This window comes from Scyliorhinus canicula, chromosome 18, assembly GCF_902713615.1.
Source record: "Scyliorhinus canicula chromosome 18, sScyCan1.1, whole genome shotgun sequence".
Classification (NCBI taxonomy): Eukaryota; Metazoa; Chordata; class Chondrichthyes; order Carcharhiniformes; family Scyliorhinidae; genus Scyliorhinus; species Scyliorhinus canicula.
The window spans coordinates 60,092,453-60,112,256 of record NC_052163.1 but is presented as its reverse complement, the minus strand read 5'-3'; the positions used below and the strand labels follow the sequence as shown (position 1 = coordinate 60,112,256).

General features: G+C 47.0%; 1 protein-coding gene across 2 annotated transcripts in view; it reads right to left on the bottom strand.

Annotated features, from left to right (window-relative positions):
- The window catches only part of LOC119952869 (myosin phosphatase Rho interacting protein), a 626,433-nt gene that overhangs the window by 177,193 nt on the left and 429,436 nt on the right, over window positions 1-19,804 (bottom strand). The window lies entirely within an intron of this gene.

The following is a 19,804-nucleotide window of genomic DNA, read 5'->3' as shown; positions in this document are numbered from 1 at the left end:
TTTAGGTATGCTGCTTGGTTTTTCTTTGGTACAGGGATGATGGTCGTCTTCTTGAAGCAGAATAGGGATCCCAGATTGTTTTTACAATCTTCAATATTCAATACAATATTCAACCTCTCTTTACGTCTGCAAATACCCCCGCCAGCTGATTTGCTCAAGACCCGAGTGATCGTCCGGGTACGCCATCCGTGGGTAGACCTTCGAGAAGGCTGCTCTGACATCTGCAATGGTTGGATACAAGTTCATCCGAGGCTTCCAGGGTGGAGGGCGCTCTCGCTGACCTCTTGCTCAAAGCAGGCATAGAATGCATTGAGCTCATCAGGGAGGGGTGCGTTGGAGCCGGTGATTTTACATGCCTTCATCTTGTAGCCCGTTATGTCTTGCAGACCTTGCCATAGTCGGCGGGAGTCTATGTGGCTAGCCTGGGACTCGAGCTTGGTCCAGTACTGTCTTTTGGCATCTTTGATGGATTTCCTTAGATCATATCTGGTTTTCTTGTACAGGTGAGGGTTGTCCAACTTAAACGTCTCAGACCTAGACTTCAGCAAGCAGTGGATATCCCTGTTCACCCAGGGTTTCCGGTTGGGGAACATGTGGATTTGCTTCTTTGACACACACTCTTCTTCTGCGCACTTACTAATGAAGTCAGTTACTGTTAGTGACGTTAGTCAGTTACCGTAGTGGCAATAGTTTGTTACCAAAGAGACTCGTCACGAATTGATCGTGAACACTTAGCAAGTAATTTGTCCAAAGCTAGTGAAGGAGATAGCAAACTGAAAGAAAGTGAATTGGACTTGTCTAAAATTAGTTGTTGCCGTTTTTTTGCCATAAACCCATTACTTTCAGGTGAAAGAATGTCTCAGAGCAGACTTGCTTTGAAGGAAAGTATACCCGACAGTTGATCGGACAAAGGACAGCAAGAGACAGGTATAATAAAGGTCCTAAAAGACCACAGATGAAGTTGTAGGGGAGCACCAGTGGGCACTCTGTTAACTACCTATGGCGTGGAATACAAAACATTAAAATCCTGGCTGTTATAACTTTTGTATCTGGACAATTACTGAAACCCACCCCTCCCCTGTCTACAAATCTGCTATTTGGTTTGGCCTCTAGAGACCCCCAGAATCAGTGCTATTTGGTCTGGCAGTGGTGATGTTCTGGAATGCTCTGCCAAATTCAAAGAGACTCAGTGAGCACATGAGATGCCAAGAGTATTTTGTAGATTGAAGCACCGCTCTTTTTTGAAAAGGGCTTGATGAGCCACAGTTTATCTGTCTTTCTCTCTCTCGCCTGATTAACATTTTTTTGTTTAATAAGCGTGAAGAGGCAGTTTATCTCTCTCTCTACAGCCAGTTAAACTTGCAAGAAGATAGCCGACTACAAAGACTTCAACATCAGTAACACATCTCTCGGACTCCCATATTTTAATTCCCCATCAATTACCTCTTTTCCTCCCTCTGTGTTCACCTGTCTTCATAGAATCATAGAATTTACAATGCAGGAGGCCATTCGGCCCATGGAGTCTGCACCTACCCTCGGAAAGAGCACCCTACCCAAGCCCACACCTCCACCCTATCCTCCTAACCCAGTAACGCCAACCCACCCCACCTTTTTGGACACTAAGGGCAATTTAGCACGGCCTATCCAACTAACCTGCACATCTTTGGACGGTGTGAGGAAACCCACGCAGACACGGGGAGAACGTGCAGACTCCACACAGACAGTGACACAAGCCGGTAATCAAACCTGGGATCCTGGATCCTTCTGCACTGAGGGAATTCTCTGGACTGTGCTGCCGTACTGTTAATTCACTTATGTTGCAACGCCGGGTCAAGGGGGGGCTGGAATTGCCAACACCCTAACCCAGAGAATCGTAACATTACACCTTCAAAGAATTGCAGTAGACTTGATGAGGGGGGCAGTGGATTTGGTATATTTGGACAAAGTCACACGTAAGAGATTAGCGTGTAAATTTAAAATGCATGAGATTTGGGTGGTGTATTGAGTTAGATAGAAAGGTAGTTGGCAGATAGGAAACAAAGAGTAGGAATAAATGGGTATATTTTTCCCCGAATGGCAGGCAGTGACTAATCGGGTATGCAGGACTCGGCGCTGGGATCCCAAGTATTCACAACATACATTAATGATCTAGATGAGTGAATGAAATGTAATATCTTCAAACTTGCAGATGATTCAAAACTGGGTGAGAGGGTGAGTTGTAAGGAGGATGCAGAGATGCTTCAGTGTGATTTGGACAAGCTGAGCGAGTGGGCAAATGCTGGTAAATGCAGTATAATGTGGATAAACATGAGGGTATCCACTTTGGAAGCAAAAACAGGAAGGCAGAATTTCTGAATGGCTATTAAGGAAAAGGGCTAATCGTCTATGGTTAGACGATTAGGAAGTAAAGGAGGGTATCAAATTGAAAGAAAATGCATACAAAGTGACAAAGATTAGTAGGGAACTAGAGGACTGGGAAACCTTTGAAGGTCAACAGAAAGCCATGAAAACACTATAAAGAAAAGTAAGATAAATTATATGGGTGAGCTAGCTCAGAATATGAAAACAGATAGCAAAAGTTTCTACAAATATATAAAATGAAAGAATGGCTAAGGTGAGAGGGTGAGAAGGGGGATTTAATAATGGGAAATGACCGACGCATTGAACAGGTATTTTGCGTCGGTCTTCACATTGGAAGATACAAGTAACATGCCAATAATTGATGGAAAGGAAGCTATGGCAGGTGAGGATCTACAAACGATCATTCTCACTAAGGAGGTAGTGTTGGGAAAGCTAATGGAGCTAAAGGTAGATAGGTTTCCTGGCCCTGTTGGAATGCATTCAGGGTACTAAAAGAGATGGTGGGGATTGGATTGAATTTGTTTATTGTCACGTGTACTGAGATAGAGTGAAAAGTATTTTTCTGCATGCAGCTCAAACAGATCATTTAGTACATGAAAAGAAAATATGTAATAGGGCGATACAAGGTACACAATGTAAACACATAGTACACGGCATCGGGTGAAGCAGACAGGAGGTATTGATCAGATCAGTCCAGAAGAGGATCGTTTAGGAGTCTGGTAACAGCGGGGAAGAAGCTGTTTTTCAAATCTGAATTTTGAATCTTGAATCTTTTTTTGAATTTTGAAATAGCAAATGCACTCGTGGTAATTTACCGAAATTCGCTGGACTCTGGGGCGGTTCCACAGCAAATGTGACATCACTGTTTAAAAAATGAGGCAGACAAAAGGCAGGTAACTATAGGGCTGTTCGCTTAACTTCTGTAGTGGGGAAAATGATTCAATCTATCAAAGAATTAATAGCGAGGCATCTGGATAGAAATTGTCCCATTGGGCAGAAGCAGCATGGGTTCATGTAAGGAAGGTCATGTTTAAATAATTTATTGGAATTCTTGAGGATATTACGAGTGTGGTGGACAACAGGGAACTGGTGGATGTGATGTATCTGGATTTCCAGAAGGCATTCAACAAGGTGCCGCACAAAAGGTTGTTACATAAGATAAGGGTACACAGCGTTACAGGTAATGTATTAGCATGAATAGAGGATTGGTTAACTAAGAAAGTGTAATGTGTCAAAGTTTGCAGATGACACTAAGGTGAGTGGTAGAGTAAAGTGCGCAGAGGACACTGAAAGTCTGCAGAGGGATATAGATAGTTTGAGTGAGTGGCAAGGGTCTGTCAGATGGAGTACAATGTTGGTAAATGTGAGGTCATCTATTTTAGTAGGAATAACAGAAAAATGGACTATTATTTAAATAGTAAAAAATTGCAGCATGCTGCTGTGCAGAAGGACCTGGGTGCCCTTGTGCATGAAACGCAAAACATTCGTTAGCAGGTACTAACGAAAGCAAATGGAATTTTGTCCTTTATTGCTAGAGCGATGGAATTTAAGAACAGGGAGGTTATGTTGCAACTGTATAGAGGGCTGGATTCGCTGATTTAGAGACTAGAACAGGGAGGTTATGTTGCAGCTGTATAGAGGGCTGGATTCGCTGATTTAGAGACTATGTCCCCACACTGGTGTGGGAACAGTGACTGGCGCAAATCGGCCACCGATTCCCCGTTTTGCTTGGGGCTAGCAGGAAGGCAGCGTAGAGCACCCAGCTGCCGATACGGCCTGGAGAATTTATCTCCTTATCTGAGAAAGGATGCTCTAGGGGCTGGTTTAGCACAGGGCTTTTGAGCTAGTAGCTGGCTTTTAAAGCAGACCATGGCAGGCCAGCAGCACGGTTCAATTCCCGTACCAGCCTCCCCGAACAGGCTCCAGAATGTGGCGACTATGGGCTTTCCACAGTAACTTCATTTGAAGCCTACTTGTGACAATAAGCGATTTACATTTCATTTTTTTGCTACAGAGGGAGTGCAGCAAAGGTTTACCAGACTGATTTCTGGGATGGCGGGACTGACATACGAGGAGAAATTGAGTCGGTTAGGATTATATTCAGTGGAGTTCAGCAGAATGAAGGGGAAGGGGGGGGGGGGGGGTTCTCATAGCTTCTAACAGGACTAGACAGGGTAGATGCAGGAAGGATGTTCCCGATGATGGGGGATCCAGAACCAGGGATCACAGTCTGAGGATATGGGGTAAACCATTTCGGACTGAGATGAGGAGAAATTTCTTCATCCAAAGAGTGGTAAACCTGTGGAATTCTCTATCACAGAAATTAGTTGAGGTCAAAACAGTGTATGTTTTCAAGAAAGAATAGATCTTGGGGCAAAACGGATCAAAAGATATGGGCAGGGGAACGTGCTATTGAGTTGGTGGATCATAATGACTGGCAGAGCCGGCTTAAAGGGTCGAATGGCCTACTCCTGCTCCTACCTTATACCTTTCTAGGTACAACAAAAATGTCTGAAGTTGCGTCAATAGGACTAAAGTAAGTTATTTTTATTCAATATTCTCTTCCTAACATTGTTTCCAAGGGAACAGTTGTTCTCATGCTTGTTGGTACTGAACAAGTTCTCTCAGATAATGTTGGAACACTAAGGGATCTTATAAATTAAAACTGGTTTAGAGCAAAACAGTAGGAGCCAAAGTACTTTTCAGCTTTAGCAACATGGAGGAGAGTATTCACCAGAGTAATGCTGGCAAAGATGACGATGGCAAAGACATCCACTAATCGGCCTTTTTGTCTAGCCTCCCCATTGAACCATATTTAGCTCCACAGTCTGAGAGAAGAAATGGTTACCAAAGGCAGCTTTCCACAGTTGGAACCTTAGTCTGGATTCTCTGCCCCGCTGCACCACATTTCTGTATCAACCCGCCGGCAGGATGTTCCATTACGCCGGCTGGTCAATGGGTTCCCATTGTGGGGCAGCCCCACGCCGTCGGGAAACCCTCAGACTGCCAGCAAAACAGAGCACCCCGCCGGCAGAGAATCCAACCCCATATGTTCCAGAAATTTAGCGGCACTTCCAAATGAACAATTGGAGACGAAAGGAAGCAAGGTTTTAAACTTAAAAATTCGGTGGGCTCTCACTTTGGAGCTGATTCCCCACGATAGCGGGACCTCGGGGGCGGCAAAAAGGCTGCCGGGAAAGGGCTGGAGAGCGGGCTGACAGCGATGGAAGCGTGGGAGGCCAGCAGGTAGGGGAAGAGAGAGAGAGAGAGACGGAGGCAAGGAGCAGAGAAAACGGACCTGGAAAGTAAGATGGCGGACCCACGGACCTTCCTTCCTCCAGGAGAAGAAAAGAAGTTTTGGAGTTGCTGAAGCAGGACAACTTGGACCCACTTCAGAGGCCCAGAGGGTAAAATTTAAGGAGCTGGGCGAAGGAAAGCGGCAGCGAAGGCGCTGAGGAGCGGGCTGCGGCATATGGAACAGCGAGAGTCCAGAAGGCAGAAAAGAAGGAGAAAAAGGGACAGAGACAAGGACCTGAAGAAACTTACCTGGGACCGAAGATGGCGGACACACGGACCCTGGACTCAGCAATCCAGCAGGCGCTGGATAACATGCTCCAGGTAATGAAGTCCAGTTTTGAAGCGCTGAAGCGGGACATCTTGGACCCAATCCAGAAAGCGGTGGATCAGCTGAACCAGAGGCTGGACGCGCAGGATGTTAAAGTTAAGGCGCTGGAGAGGCGGTGGAGGAGCAGGCAGATGCGCAGACGGTTGCAGCGATAGAAGTTGACGGCCTGAAAGAGCGGCAGAGAAGACTGCTGGACAGAGTGGAGGAGCTGGAGAATAGAGTCCGCAGGAATAATCTGAGGATGGTCGGCCTCCCGGAGGGGGCTGAGGGAGCTGATGCTGCAGCGTTTGTAGCAGACCTGCTGAAGCAGCTGATGGGGGCCGAAGCCTTTCCGCGACCGCCGGAGCTGGAGGGGGCACACAGAGTGCAGGCAAGGCAGGGGCGGCCGGGCGGACCCCCCCGCCCGATGGTGATTAGGTTCCACAGGTTCGTGGACAAGGAGCGGGTGCTGCAGTGGGCAAAGAGCGCCAGGAGCAGCACGTGGAACAACAGTGTTCTCCGCATTTATCAGGACCTAAGCAAGGAGGTGACTCGGCGGCGAGCAGCCTTTAAGAATGTCAAGGAGGTGCTGTTCAAGAAGCACGTGAAGTTTGGTCTGCTGTTCCCAGCTCGGCTATGGGTCACGCACCAGGGTCAACACCACTACTTCTCCGAGCCCGAAGAAGCGATGGATTTTGTGAGGGACCTGGGGCTGGTCCCGAAAGGAGGCCCCAAGGACGCGAATTAGGGCCCGAGGATTACTGTGGGAAGGAACGCCGAATGTGCCTGGACTGCTGCTCAACGGTTTGCTGGGCCAAAGGGGTCAAGCGGAACATTTGGGACTCTTACCTTTGTTCATGGACATTGGTTTGGGGGGTTAACCCCCCCCCCGTTCCCCCTTTTTTTGGGTTTTTTTTGTTGGGATCTCTCTTGTTTCTTAGGGGGGGGGTTTTGGTTTTTTGGGTTTATTTTTGTGCTTTTACTCTTTTTTCTGTTTTTGTTTTCCTGTTTGGGCTGGTTTGTACTTTTTGTGCAGCTCGCAGAAGACACTGGAGCCAGCTTGCCCTAGTGGGTGGGAGAGGGGGATGGGGCGCCGGGGAGGACGACGGGGAAACAATGGGACTGAGACAGGAAGGCGCCGGAGTGTTGAGTCACTGGGCTAGCAGATTGGCTAGTCAAGGGAGTCAGGTGGGGGGGGGGGGGGGGGGGGGGGGGGTGGGTGGAAGTTACAGCCAGTAGATGGCAGGGGTGGGGGTATCGGGGGATGGGGTTGGGGGGGGGGGGGGGGGGGGGTTGTTCTGCTGACGGGGGAGGGACTTGAAAAAGGCACGGGAAAGGAGGTCGAGGGTGGAGGCAGCCAGAGGGCGGGCCAGGGGCCGGCCCGAGAAAGGCTATGGCTGACCGGCGGGGTGGGGGGGGGGGGGGGGGGGGGGGATGTGCCCCCCGACCAGGCTGATCACCTGGAACGTCAAGAGACTGAATGGGCCGGTTAAGTGGGCGCGGGTGTTCGCGCACTTGCGGGCCCCGAGGGCGGACGTAATTATGTTGCAGGAGACAAATCTGAAAGTGTCTGACCAGACCAGGCTAAGGAAGGGCTGGAGTAGCCAGGTCTTCCACTCGGACTTGGACTCGAAGTCCAGAGGGGTGGCAATCATGATTAACAAGCGCGTGCAATTTGAGGCAGAGGGTATATCCGCAGACAGGGGGGGCAGATACCTGATGGTACGGGGCAGACTGGAGGGGAGAAGAGTGGTGCTGGTGAATATATATGCCCCGAACTGGGATGACGTGGACTTCATTAAAAGAGTGCTGGGGAAGATCCCGGACCTGGATTCTCGCAGGCTAATAATGGGAGGGGACTTTAACATGGTCCTTGACCCGACTTTGGATCGGTCGTGTCCCAGAACGGGTAGACTCTCAGCAATGGCAAGGGAGCTGAAAGGGTTTATGGAGCAAATGGGGGCAGTGGACCCCTGGAGAGATAGACAGCCAAACAGGAAGGGGCTACTCGTTTTACTCGCACATCCATAAAGTATATTCCAGGATAGATTTCTTTGTACTAAGCAGGGACTGTATGGGGGAGGTAAAGAACACGGAATACTCAGCAATTACCATTTCAGACCATGCCCCGCATTGGGTGGACCTGCAGTTCGGGGGAGCGAGCTATCAACGCCCGCAATGGAGGCTAGATGTGGGACTGCTGTCGGAAGAGGGGATCTGCGAGAGGCTTCGGAGGTGTATGCAAAATTACCTGTAGGTGAATGACACAGGGGAGGTCTCAGCGTCGACCCTGTGGGAGGTGCTAAAGGCAGTAGTGCGGGGGGAGCTGATTTCAATTGGGGCCCACAGAGCCAAGGCAGACCGGGCAGAGGTGGATAGATTGGTCAGGGAAATGGGTCGGATAGATGAAGACCACGCGGAGTCCCCAGGGGAGGTTTTACTCAGAGAGAGGCAGAGACTACAGGCGGAACTGGGGGCTCTATCCACGAGCAGGGCTGTGGAACAGCTTAGGAAGGCGAGGGGAGTGGTGTACGAGCATGGGGAAAAGGCTAGCAGACTGTTAGCGCAGCAACTCAGGAGGAGGGAGGCGGCCAGGGAAATAAGTAGAGTAAGAGACGGGGGGGGGGGGGGGGGGGGGGCAAAGTGGAGGACCCGGCAGAATTGAATAAGGTATTCCGGGACTTCTATCGTAAGCTGTGTACTTCGGAGCCGCCGGAAGAACCGGAGGGGATGAAAAGGTTTCTGGACGGGTTAACATTCCCTACAGTAGGTGGGGAGGGGGGGGGGGCGGGTGGAAGAGCTGGGGGCCCCGATTAGAGTAGAGGAGGTATTGGGGGGCCTTAAGGCCATGCAGTCGGGGAAGTCCCCGGGGCCGGATGGATACCCAGTAGAGTTTTATAGGAAGTTCTCTGAGCTTGTGGGCCCGGTCTTGGCGAGGGTTTTTAATGAGGCAAGGGACAGAGGGACCCTGCCGCCGACAATGTCACAAGCCACCATATCACTGATATTGAAGCGGGGTAAAGACCCGGAGGCGTGCGGGTCCTACAGGCCAATCTCCCTGATGAATGTAGACGCCAAGCTCCTGGCAAAGGTACTGGCGGGTAGAATGGAGGACTGTGTACCGGAGGCGATTGGGGAGGATCAAATGAGGTTTGTGAAAGGTAGGCAGCTGGCGGCCAACCTGAGAAGATTACTTAATGTGATAATGATGCCCCCAGTGAGTAGGGAGGTGGAGGTAGTGGTGGTAATGGACGCCGAGAAGGCCTTTGACCGGGTGGAGTGGGACTATCTATGGGAGGTGCTCGGACGGTTTGGGTTCGGGGAGGGATTGGTGTACGGGATCAAATTATTATATCAGGCCCCGAGGGCCAGCGTCAGGACCAACAGAGAAGTGTCGGAGTATTTTAGGTTGTACCGAGGGACCAGACAGGGCTGCCCTCTCTCCCCGCTGCTGTTTGCGCTGGCCATAGAGCCGCTGGCGATTGCGCTGAGAGCCGCAGAGGGTTGGAAGGGGATGGTGAGGGGCGGGGTTGAACACAGGGTTTCTCTTTATGCAGACGACCTGCTCCTGTATGTGTCGGACCGAGTGGCCGGGATGGGAACTATACTGGGAATGCTGAGGAAGTTCGGCCAGTTCTCAGGATACAAATTAAATACGGTCAAGAGTGAAATGTTTGTGGTCCAGGCAAGGGGCCAGGAGAACAGATTGAGAGGGCTACCGTTTAGGCTGGTTGAGGAAAATTTCCGGTATTTGGGAATCCAGGTGGCACGAGACTGGGGCAGGCTGCATAAGTTAAATTTGGCCAGAGTGGTGGAGCAAATGAAGGGAGAGTTTCGGAGATGGGATGCACTCCCGCTGTCGCTGGCAGGGAGGGTGCAGACTGTAAAGATGACAATCCTCCCTAGATTTCTGTTTGTTTTTCAGTGCCTCCCGATCTTTATCCCACAGTCCTTCTTCAAAAGAGTTAACGGACTGATCATGAGCTTTGTCTGGGCGGGAAAATCCCCGCGGGTGAAGAAGGCGATGTTGGAGAGGAACCACAGCGAGGGAGGGCTGGCTTTGCCGAGTCTGATGAATTATTACTGGGCGGCCAACATCGCTATGATAAGGAAGTGGATGGTGGGTACGGGGTCTATTTGGGAGTGGGTGGAGGTGGCTTCGTGCAGGGGCTCCAGCTTGGCAGCCCTGGTCACGGCTCCTCTACCGCTGCCGCCGGCCAAGTACACCACCAGCCCGGTAGTGGTGGCGATCCTGCGGATATGGGGCCAGTGGAGGAGGCATGTGGGGGAGATGGGGGCGTCTGTCTGGGCGCCAATCATCGGTTTGCCCCCGGGAGTATGGATGGGGGGTTCAGAGTATGGCGGCAAGTGGGGGCGGGAAGGGTGGGTGATATGTTCCTGGAAGGGAGCTTTGCGAGTCTGAGGAGCTTGGAGGAGAAATTTGGGTTGGTAAGGGGAAATGATTTTAGATACCTACAGTTGCGGGACTTTGTTTGTAGACAGGTCCCATCTTTCCCACGCCTCCCGCCAATGGGGATCCTTGACAGAATAGTCTCTAGGAGGGAAGAAGGGGAGGGTAGAGTCTCGGGTATATATAAGGTGCTCATGAGGGAGGAAGGGTCCCAGACAGAGGAACTGAAACTTAAATGGGAGGAGGAGCTAGGCGGGGAAATGGAGGATGGGCTGTGGGCAGAGGCCCCGAGTAGGGTAAATTCGACCGCGACATGTGCTAGGCTCGGGATGATTCAATTTAAGGTCGTTCACCGGGCCCATATGACGGTGGCTCGGATGAGCAAATTCTTTGGGATAGAGGACAAATGCGCTAGGTACGCGGGAGGACCAGCGAACCACGTGCACATGTTTTGGGCATGCCCTAAGCTGAGGGGGTACTGAGAGGGATTTGCGGGGGTCATGTCCCGGGTACTAAAACAAGGGTGGTGATGAGTCCAGGGGTCATGTCCCGGGTACTAAAAACAAGGGTGGTGATGAGTCCAGGGGTGGCAATTTTTGGGGTTTCGGAGGACCCGGGCGTCCAGGGGGAGAAAGAGGCCGATGTTTTGGCCTTTGCTTCCCTGATAGCCCGGCGACAAATACTATTGGCGTGGAGGGACTCAAAGCACCTGAAGACGGAGTTGTGGCTTGCGGACATGTCGAGTTTCCTGGGTATGGAGAAAATTAAGTTCGCCTTGAGGGGATCTGTGCAGGGGTTCGTCCGGAGGTGGCAACCATTTATTGACTTCTTTGCGGGAGAGTGAGCGTCAGCAGGGGGTGGGGGTGTGGTGGTAGAGTAGGAGGGAAAATATGGCGGGTAGTACCGGTGGGAGAGGAGCGGGCTTGTGCAATATGTTATGATTGAAGTATTGAAAGTACATGGATGTTTGCACATTTTTGCCTTTTTTTTTGCTTTCTTTCTGATGATGTCTGTAACTGTTTATAAAGCCAAAAACTACCTCAATAAAATTGTTTATTAAAAAAAAAAGATAGTTTCACAATCCAAAAAGAGAAAAGTATGGAAAAAGACAATATAAGCAGAAGTTAAATGTTCACGGTTTAAATTCAAACTGTAATTCAGTTTAGTTCTACATCAGTTTAAAGTAAAGTACTGGAAACAAAACTGACCCTCAAATTCCTGGACTCAAGAGTTTTCTGCCCGGTTCAGAAATCTCTCACACATCACCTGTAGTGCCTCACCCCCACAGACTCGATGGGCCGACTGGCCTCCTTCTGCACTGTAAATTCTATAATTCTAAATCACCACCTAAAATAGGGTCCTAAAATACCGTCCTTAGCATTCAATATCTGAAAGGAATTGGAAGAGGGTGGTAGACTGACAAACAGGAGTGGCTCCTACCCCAAGACCCTCCATTTCCCCATTGATCCTCCCCTCCCCCACAGGCCCTGCCCATGCACGACCAGCCGCAGCGGGACCCCCTCACGGGACCCCAGACCCTGTACCCAGGACACCCGCTCATAATGTCACTTGTACCAGGCGCTGGTCCACTCCCTGTTGCACTCCGGCTGTGGACATGTCGCCGGTGTCCCATCCCCTGGGTGTTTGGATGTTGGCTGTTATGTGTGTGGTGTTGCCTCCTGCACTGTTCAGACACAGTTTCTAGGCATCATGGTATGCTAGGCAATGATTCCCACATGTTACATGGCTCACCCACCCTTAGGAATTCACGGGTGTGTGAAGTGCTCACTTAACCACGATTGCCAATTCCCAAAACGTAATAGCCTTCAGCCGCACGGCTAGATGCCTCGGCAGTCAATGGGGCGGAGGCTAGGGTTTCCCTCAGAATGGGTACACACGATCCAGAGGTTGACATGGTGGTGCCGCACACGGTTGCTCCCCCCACCCCCCCCAACCAGTGACCCCCACAAAACCGCCCCCCCCCCACCCCTAAAAGCTGGGTCTCTCTCCCCTCTCCCCATTCAACCTCTGGGACACAAAAGCCCAGTGCCCCCAGGCTCGCTGCCTGTGAGCAATGATGGTGACTCATCTCCACGGCTCCACGCAGCAGCCCTTCCACCAGGTTTACGTTTTTAAAAAGGAGTATCAATCGGTACCAGCGTGACGAATTGCTGAGGAGGCTGATGAATCACGGGAGCCTGTTGGATATGGGGTCGCTCCCACTAATTGTATGGAAATAGAGCTTAAGTGGTGATAATTGGTTTCTCGCCACGCTATGCCGAGATCTTGATTTCGGCTACAGGAGCAGGACGGGTGCAAACGGTTTGGCGCCTGGCACGGTTCTCTTTTTCAGCCTCTCCCGCTATTCACCGGCCTTGCTTTGCTCAAGCGAGAGTGCAAGAGTCTGGAGAGTCTTTTGTTGTGTGTCTTTTTTCTTTTACTTTTACTAAATATTCTTTATTAATTGTTTACACAATGACTGGATTAGTTCTTCATTGGGTTGTACATTGTTCCTCAGATTATTCCAACCAAAAATATACCACTAAGAACGAGTGTTTCAATTTTGAGACTTTTGCAAATATCAGCCCGGTTCTTAACAGGTTGGCCAAATAAACTTTGTTGTTGTGTGACAAATATCTATTTTGGATGTGCAATCAACTAAAGCTTTGCAATTATATTGAGGTTAACCCATTTCGGAAAAGATGTTCAACTAACGTTTTGACTGCCTCCATCATCTTTTTTGACAAGAAGGTTTTAAATAGTAGGATATTTTTCAAATTGAAGATTCAGTTAAAACATATTCTGATGTTTTTAGCACCTAATGATATGCTGGGCCTGAATGACGGGTTAATATACAATTACAACATGTATGACCCATTGCTGGCCATGCAGAAAACCTGCTGCCAAAACTCCCAAAAAGAAAGTCAACTGGAGACCTGCATTATAGTACTGTTGCCATCATCACAACAAACATCACAAGGGAGAATAAACAAGCCAGCCTTTCATCCCTCGCATGGTTGTTACTAATATCAGTCATCGAAAAGGTGCAGCAGCTTTTATGTTATGGTACAAAAAGCAGCTTAAATGTTACTTCTAAAGCTACTAGTGACATCAAGCATAAAATGACTAAGTTTTGAAAAATGTTGGAAATTTACAACTCTCCCAAATATCAACATGTTTTAAAGTCACTTCTAATTTGCATTAAAGATTAATATGAATGGTAGTTTAAAACTAAGGGGTCACTTAAAACTAAAAATAATGATCAACCATGATATCTTGATCCCCTGGCATATGGAAACCTGGGATACAGTTGTGCAAGAATTGCCAATAGTCTCTCAGAAGAATTCATTTGCTCCTTTCAAATCCAAAGTACATCTTATTTATTGACAAGGCAGTGATGCACTCCCACAGCCAAGGAGCTCCCAACAGTCAAAGCTTAACCATGACAGATGGTGATTCAATTGTTGTATTATTGGGCAGCCTGCATAACTGGGACCATACCATAGCTTCCATCAGTACATTCTGGAGTGCACAAGAGGGAAATTAAAAATTAAAAATTCTTGGGAATATTGTTGCCTGTGGCTTACTACATCAATGGTCGTGCTTGCTGTTTCTTTACATAAACCAAATTGGTTTCAATAAATCCAAGTTGTCATAAATTACTTAACTGAAGGTCAGTGCTCCTTCTTCTGATTGTCATTCAGTGAATTTTGTTGTAAATGCAAGTCAACACGTGGCTAAAGGAGTGATGCAGGAATGAGGGTTTCATAATGGGGTATTGGCATCAGTATGGAACAGAGGGATCTGTACCGTTGGGATGGTCTCCATCTGAACCGATCTGAGACCAGTGTTCTAGTGAAATGGATAAAAAGGGTGGTCTTAAGGATTTTAAACTAGCGTGTGGGGTGCTGGAGAGAGAGAGAGAGAGAGAGAAAGAGAGAGAAGGGTAGCATTACGGGAAGTAAAATGGTTAATAGGAAGCAAAGCTGCAGGTGGGCACATGGGAAGGTGGGTTCAATTGCATCGAAAGTTACGAAAAAAGATAAAGGGAAGAACTCAGTAGCAGTAATGGAGGTGTTACGTTTAAAAAATATATATTAACCCTACCATAAAGGCACTTTACCTGAATGCTCGTAGCATTCAAAATAAGATAAATGAGTTGACGGTACAAATCATTGCAAAGGAGTATGATTTAGTGGCCATTACAGAGACATGGTTTCAGGATGGTCATGACTGAGTGTTAAATATCCAGGGGTATCAGACTATTCGGAAGGACAGGCAGGAAGGTAAGGGATGTGGTGGAGCACTGATATTTAAGGATGACATCAGAGCGGTAGTGAGAGATTATATAGATTCTATAGAGAAAAAGGTTGAATCCATTTGGGTGGAAATTAGAAATAGTAAGTAGCAAAGGTCACTAATGGGCATAGTCTATAGGCCACCAAATAATACATCATAATACAACCAAGAAATAACTGATGCATGTAACAATGGTACGTCAATTATTATGAGGGATTTTAATCTACAGGTCAATTGGTCAAACCAGGTCGGTCAGGGCAGCCTTGAGGAGGAGTTCATCGAATGTATCCGCGATAGTTTGCTCGAACAGTATGTAATGGAACCTTTGAAGAAGCAAGAAGCAAGCTATCCTAGATCTGGTCCTGTGTAATGAGGAAGGAATAATTAATGATCTCATAGTTAGGGATCCTCTCGGAAGGAGCGATAATAGTATGGTTCAATTTAAAACACAGATGGAGTGTGAGAAGCTAAAATCCAATACCAGTGTCTTGTGCTTAAACAAAGGAGACTACAATGGGATCAGGGAGGAGTTGGCAAGATTAGATTGGGGGCAAATACTTTGTGGTGGGACAATTGAGGAACAGTGGAGGACTTTCAAAGACATTTTTCACAGTGCTCAGAAAAAGTACGTACCAGTGAAAAGGAAGGACTGTAGGGAAAAGAATAATCAGCCATGGAATCTAAGGAAGTAAACAAGGGTATCAAGGCATACAAAGTGGCAAAGATTAGTGGGAAATTAGAGGATTAAGAAATCTTTAAAGCTCAACAGAAAGCCATGAAAAAAAGCTATAAAACAAAGAAAGATAGATTATGAGAGTAAACTAGCTCAGAATATGAAAACAGATAGCAAAAGGTTCTACAAATATATTAAATAAAAAAGAGTAGCTAAGATAAATATTGGTCTTTGGGGAGAAGAAGGATTTAATAATGGGAAATGAGGAAATGGCTGAGGTATTTAATAGGTATTTTGTGTCAATCTTCACAGTGGAAGACACAAATAACATGCCAATAATTGTTGGCAAGGAAGTTATGGCAGGTGAGGACCTAGAAACAATCATGATCACTAAAGGAGGTAGTGTTGGGCAAGCTAATGGGGCGAAAGATACACAAGTCTCCTAGCCCTGATGGAATGCATCCTAGGGTATTAAAAGAGGTGGCGGGGGAAATAGCAAATGTGCTTGTAGCAATTTACCAAAATACGCTGGACTCTGGGTTCCGGCAGATTGGAAAACAACGTGACGCCACTGTTTAAAAAAGGAGGTAAACAAAAGGCGGGCAACTATAGGCCGGTTAGCTCAACGTCTGTCGTGGGGAAAATGTTTGAATCTGTCGTTAAGGAAGAAACAGCGAAACATCTGGATGGAAACTGTCCCATTAAGCAGACGCAACTTGGGGTCATGAAAGGCAGGTCATGTTTGACTAATTCCGTGGAATTCTCGGAGGACATTACGAGCGTTGTGGACAACAGGGAACCAGAGGATGTGATGTATCTAGATTTCCAGAAGGCATTTGACAAGGTGCCACACAATAGGCTGCTACACAAGATAAAGGCGCACGGCATTTCGAGTAATGTATTAGCATGGATAGAGGATTGGTTAACTGACAGAAAGCAAAGAGTGCGGGTGAATGGGTGTTTTTCTGGTTGTGCCTCATGGATCATTGTTTAGGTCCGCAATTGTTCACAATTTACATAGATGATCTGGAGTTGGGGACCAAGTGTAATGCGTCAAAATTCTCAGATGGCACTAAGATAGGTGGTAAAACCAAGTGTGCAGAGGACACTGAAAGTCTGCAGAGGGATATAGATAGTTAAGTGAGTGCAAGAGTCTGGCAGATGGGAGTTCAATGTTGATAAATGTGACATCATCCATTTTGGTAGGAATGACAGCAAAATGAACTATTATTTAAATTGTAAAAAATTGCAACATGCTGCTGTATAGAGGGACCTGGGTGTCCTTGTTCACGAATCGCAAAAAGTTGGTTTGCAGGTGCAACAAGCAATTAAGAAGGCAAATGGAATTTTGTCCTTCGTTGCCAGAGGGATGGAATTTAAAAACAGGGAGGTTATATTGCAGCTGTATAGAGTGCTGGTGAGGCCACACCAGGAGTACCGAGTACAGTTTTGGACTCCTTACTCGAGAAAGGATGTACTGGCACTGGAGGGTGTGCATAGGAGATTCATTCGGTTGATTCCGGAGTTGAGAGGTTTAGTTTATGAGGCGAGACTACGTAGACTGGGATTATACTCATTGTAATTTAGAAGAATGAGGGGTGGGGGGATCGAATAAGAACATAAGAACTAGGACCAGGAGTAGGCTATCTGGCCCCTCGTTCCTGCTCCGCCATTCAATGAGATCATGGCTGATCTTTTGTGGACTCAGCTCCACTTTCCGGCCCGAACACCATAACCCTTAATCCCTTTATTCTTCAAAAAACTATCTATCTTTATCTTAAAAACATTTAACGAAGGAGCCTCAACTGCTTCACTGGGCAAGGAATTCCATAGATTCACAACCCTTTGGGTGAAGAAGTTCCTCCTAAACTCAGTCCTAAATCTACTTCCCCTTATTTTGAAGCTATGTCCCCGAGTTCTGCTTTCACCCGCCAGTGGAAACAACCTGCCCGCATCTATCCTATCTATTCCCTGCATAATTTTAAATGTTTCCAAAAGATCCCCCCTCATCCTTCTAAATTCCAACGAGTACAGTCCCAGTCTACTCAACCTCTCCTCATAATCCAACCCCTTCAGCTCTGGGATTAACCTAGTGAATCTCCTCTGCACACCCTCCAGTGCCAGTATGTCCTTTCTCAAGTAAGGAGACCAAAACTGAACACAATACTCGAGGTGTGGCCTCACTAACACGTTATACAATTGCAACATAACCTCCCTAGTCTTAAACTCCATCCCTCCACCAATGAAGGACAAAATTCCATTTGCCTTCTTAATCACCTGTTGCACCTGTAAACCAATTTTTTGTGACTCATGCACTAGCACACCCAGGTCTCTCCGCACAGCGGCACGCTTTAATATTTTATCGTTTAAATAATAATTCCGTTTGCTGTTATTCCTACCAAAATGGATAACCTCACATTTGTCAACATTGTATTCTATCTGCCAGACCCTAGCCCATTCACTTAACCTATCAAAATACTTCTGCAGACTTCCAGTATCCTCTGCACTTTTCGCTTTACCACTCATCTTAGTGTCATCTGCAAACTTGGACACATTGCCCTTGGTCCCCAACTCCAAATCATCTATGTAAATTGTGAACAATTGTGGGCCCAACACGGATCTCTGAGGGACACCACTAGCTACTGATTGCCAACCAGAGAAACACCCATTAATCCCCACTCTTTGCTTTCTATTAATTAACCAATCCTCTATCCATGCTACTACTTTACCCTTAATGCCATGCATCTTTATCTTATGCAGCAACCTTTTGTGTGGCACCTTGTCAAAGGCTTTCTGGAAATCCAGATATACCACATCCATTGGCTCCCTATTATCTACTGCACTGGTAATGTCCTCAAAACATTCCACTAAATTAGTTAGGCACGACCTGCCCTTTATGAACCCATGCTGCGTCTGCTCAATGAGACAATTTCTATCCAGATGCCTCGCTATTTCTTCCTTGATGATAGATTCCAGCATCTTCCCTACTACCAAAGTTAAGCTCACTGGCCTATAATTTCCCGCTCTCTGCCTACCTCTTTTTTTAAACAGTGGTGTCACGTTTGCTAATTTCCAATCCACCGGGACCACCCCAGAGTCTAGTGAATTTTGGTAAATCATCATTAGTGCATCTGCAATTTCCCTAGCCATCTCTTTTCGCACTCTGGGATGCATTCCATCAGGGCCAGGAGACTTGTCTATCTTTAGCCCCATTAGCTTGCCCATCACTACCTCCTTAGTGATAACAATCCTTTCAAGGTCCTCACCTGTCATAGCCTAATTTCTATCAGTCACTGGCATGTTATTTGTGTCTTCCACTGTGAAGACCAACCCAAAAAACCTGTTCAGTTCCTCAGCCATTTCCTCATCTCCCATTATTAAAACTCCCTTCTCATCCTATAAAGGACCAATATTTACCTTAGCCACTCTTTTTTGTTTTATATATTTGTAAAAACTTTTACTGTCTGTTTTTTTATTCTGAGCAAGTTTACTCTCATACCCTATCTTACTCTTCTTTATAGCTTTTTTAGTAGGTTTCTGTTGCCCCCTAAAGATTTCCCAGTCCTCTCGTCTCCCACCAATCTTTGCCACTTTATATGCTTTTTCCTTCAATTTGATACTCCCTTATTTCCTTAGATATCCACGGTTGATTTTCCCTCTTTCTACCGTCCTTCCTTTTTGTTGGTATAAACCTTTGCTGAGCACTGTGAAAAATCGCTTGGTAGGTTCTCCACTGTTCCTCAACTGTTCCACCATAAAGTCTTTGCTCCCAGTATACCTTAGCTAGTTCTTCTCTCATCCCATTGTAATCTCCTTTGTTTAAACACAAAACACTAGTATTTGATTTTACTTTCTCACCCTCCATCTGTATTTTAAATTCCACCATATTGTCATCGCTCCTTCCGAGAGGATCCCTAACTATGAGATCATGAATCAATCCAGTCTCATTACACAGGACAAGATCTAGGACCACTTGTTCCCTCGTAGGTTCCATTACATACTGTTCTAGGAAACTATCGTGGATACGTTCTATAAACTCCTCCTCAAGGTTGCCTTGACCGACCTGGTTAAACCAATCGACATGTAGATTAAAATCCCCCATGATAACTGCTGTACCATTTCTACGAATACTATAATATAATATACTATATTATAATTTTCCTTAATATACTATAATACTATACTAATAGAAGTATATAAAATTATGATGGGAATATATAGGATAGGGAGGTCGTTTCCACTGGTGGGTGAAACTAGAACTAGGGGCATAGCCTCTAAATAAGAGGGAGATGATTTAGGAGTTGAGGAGGAACTTCTTCACCTAAAAGGGTCTTCAATCTGTGGAAATCCCTGCCCAGTGAAGCAGTTGATGTTTCACGTAGATAGATTTTTGAACAGTAAAGGAATAAAAGGTTACGGTGAGTGGGCGGGTAAGTGGAGCTGAGTCCTCAAAAAG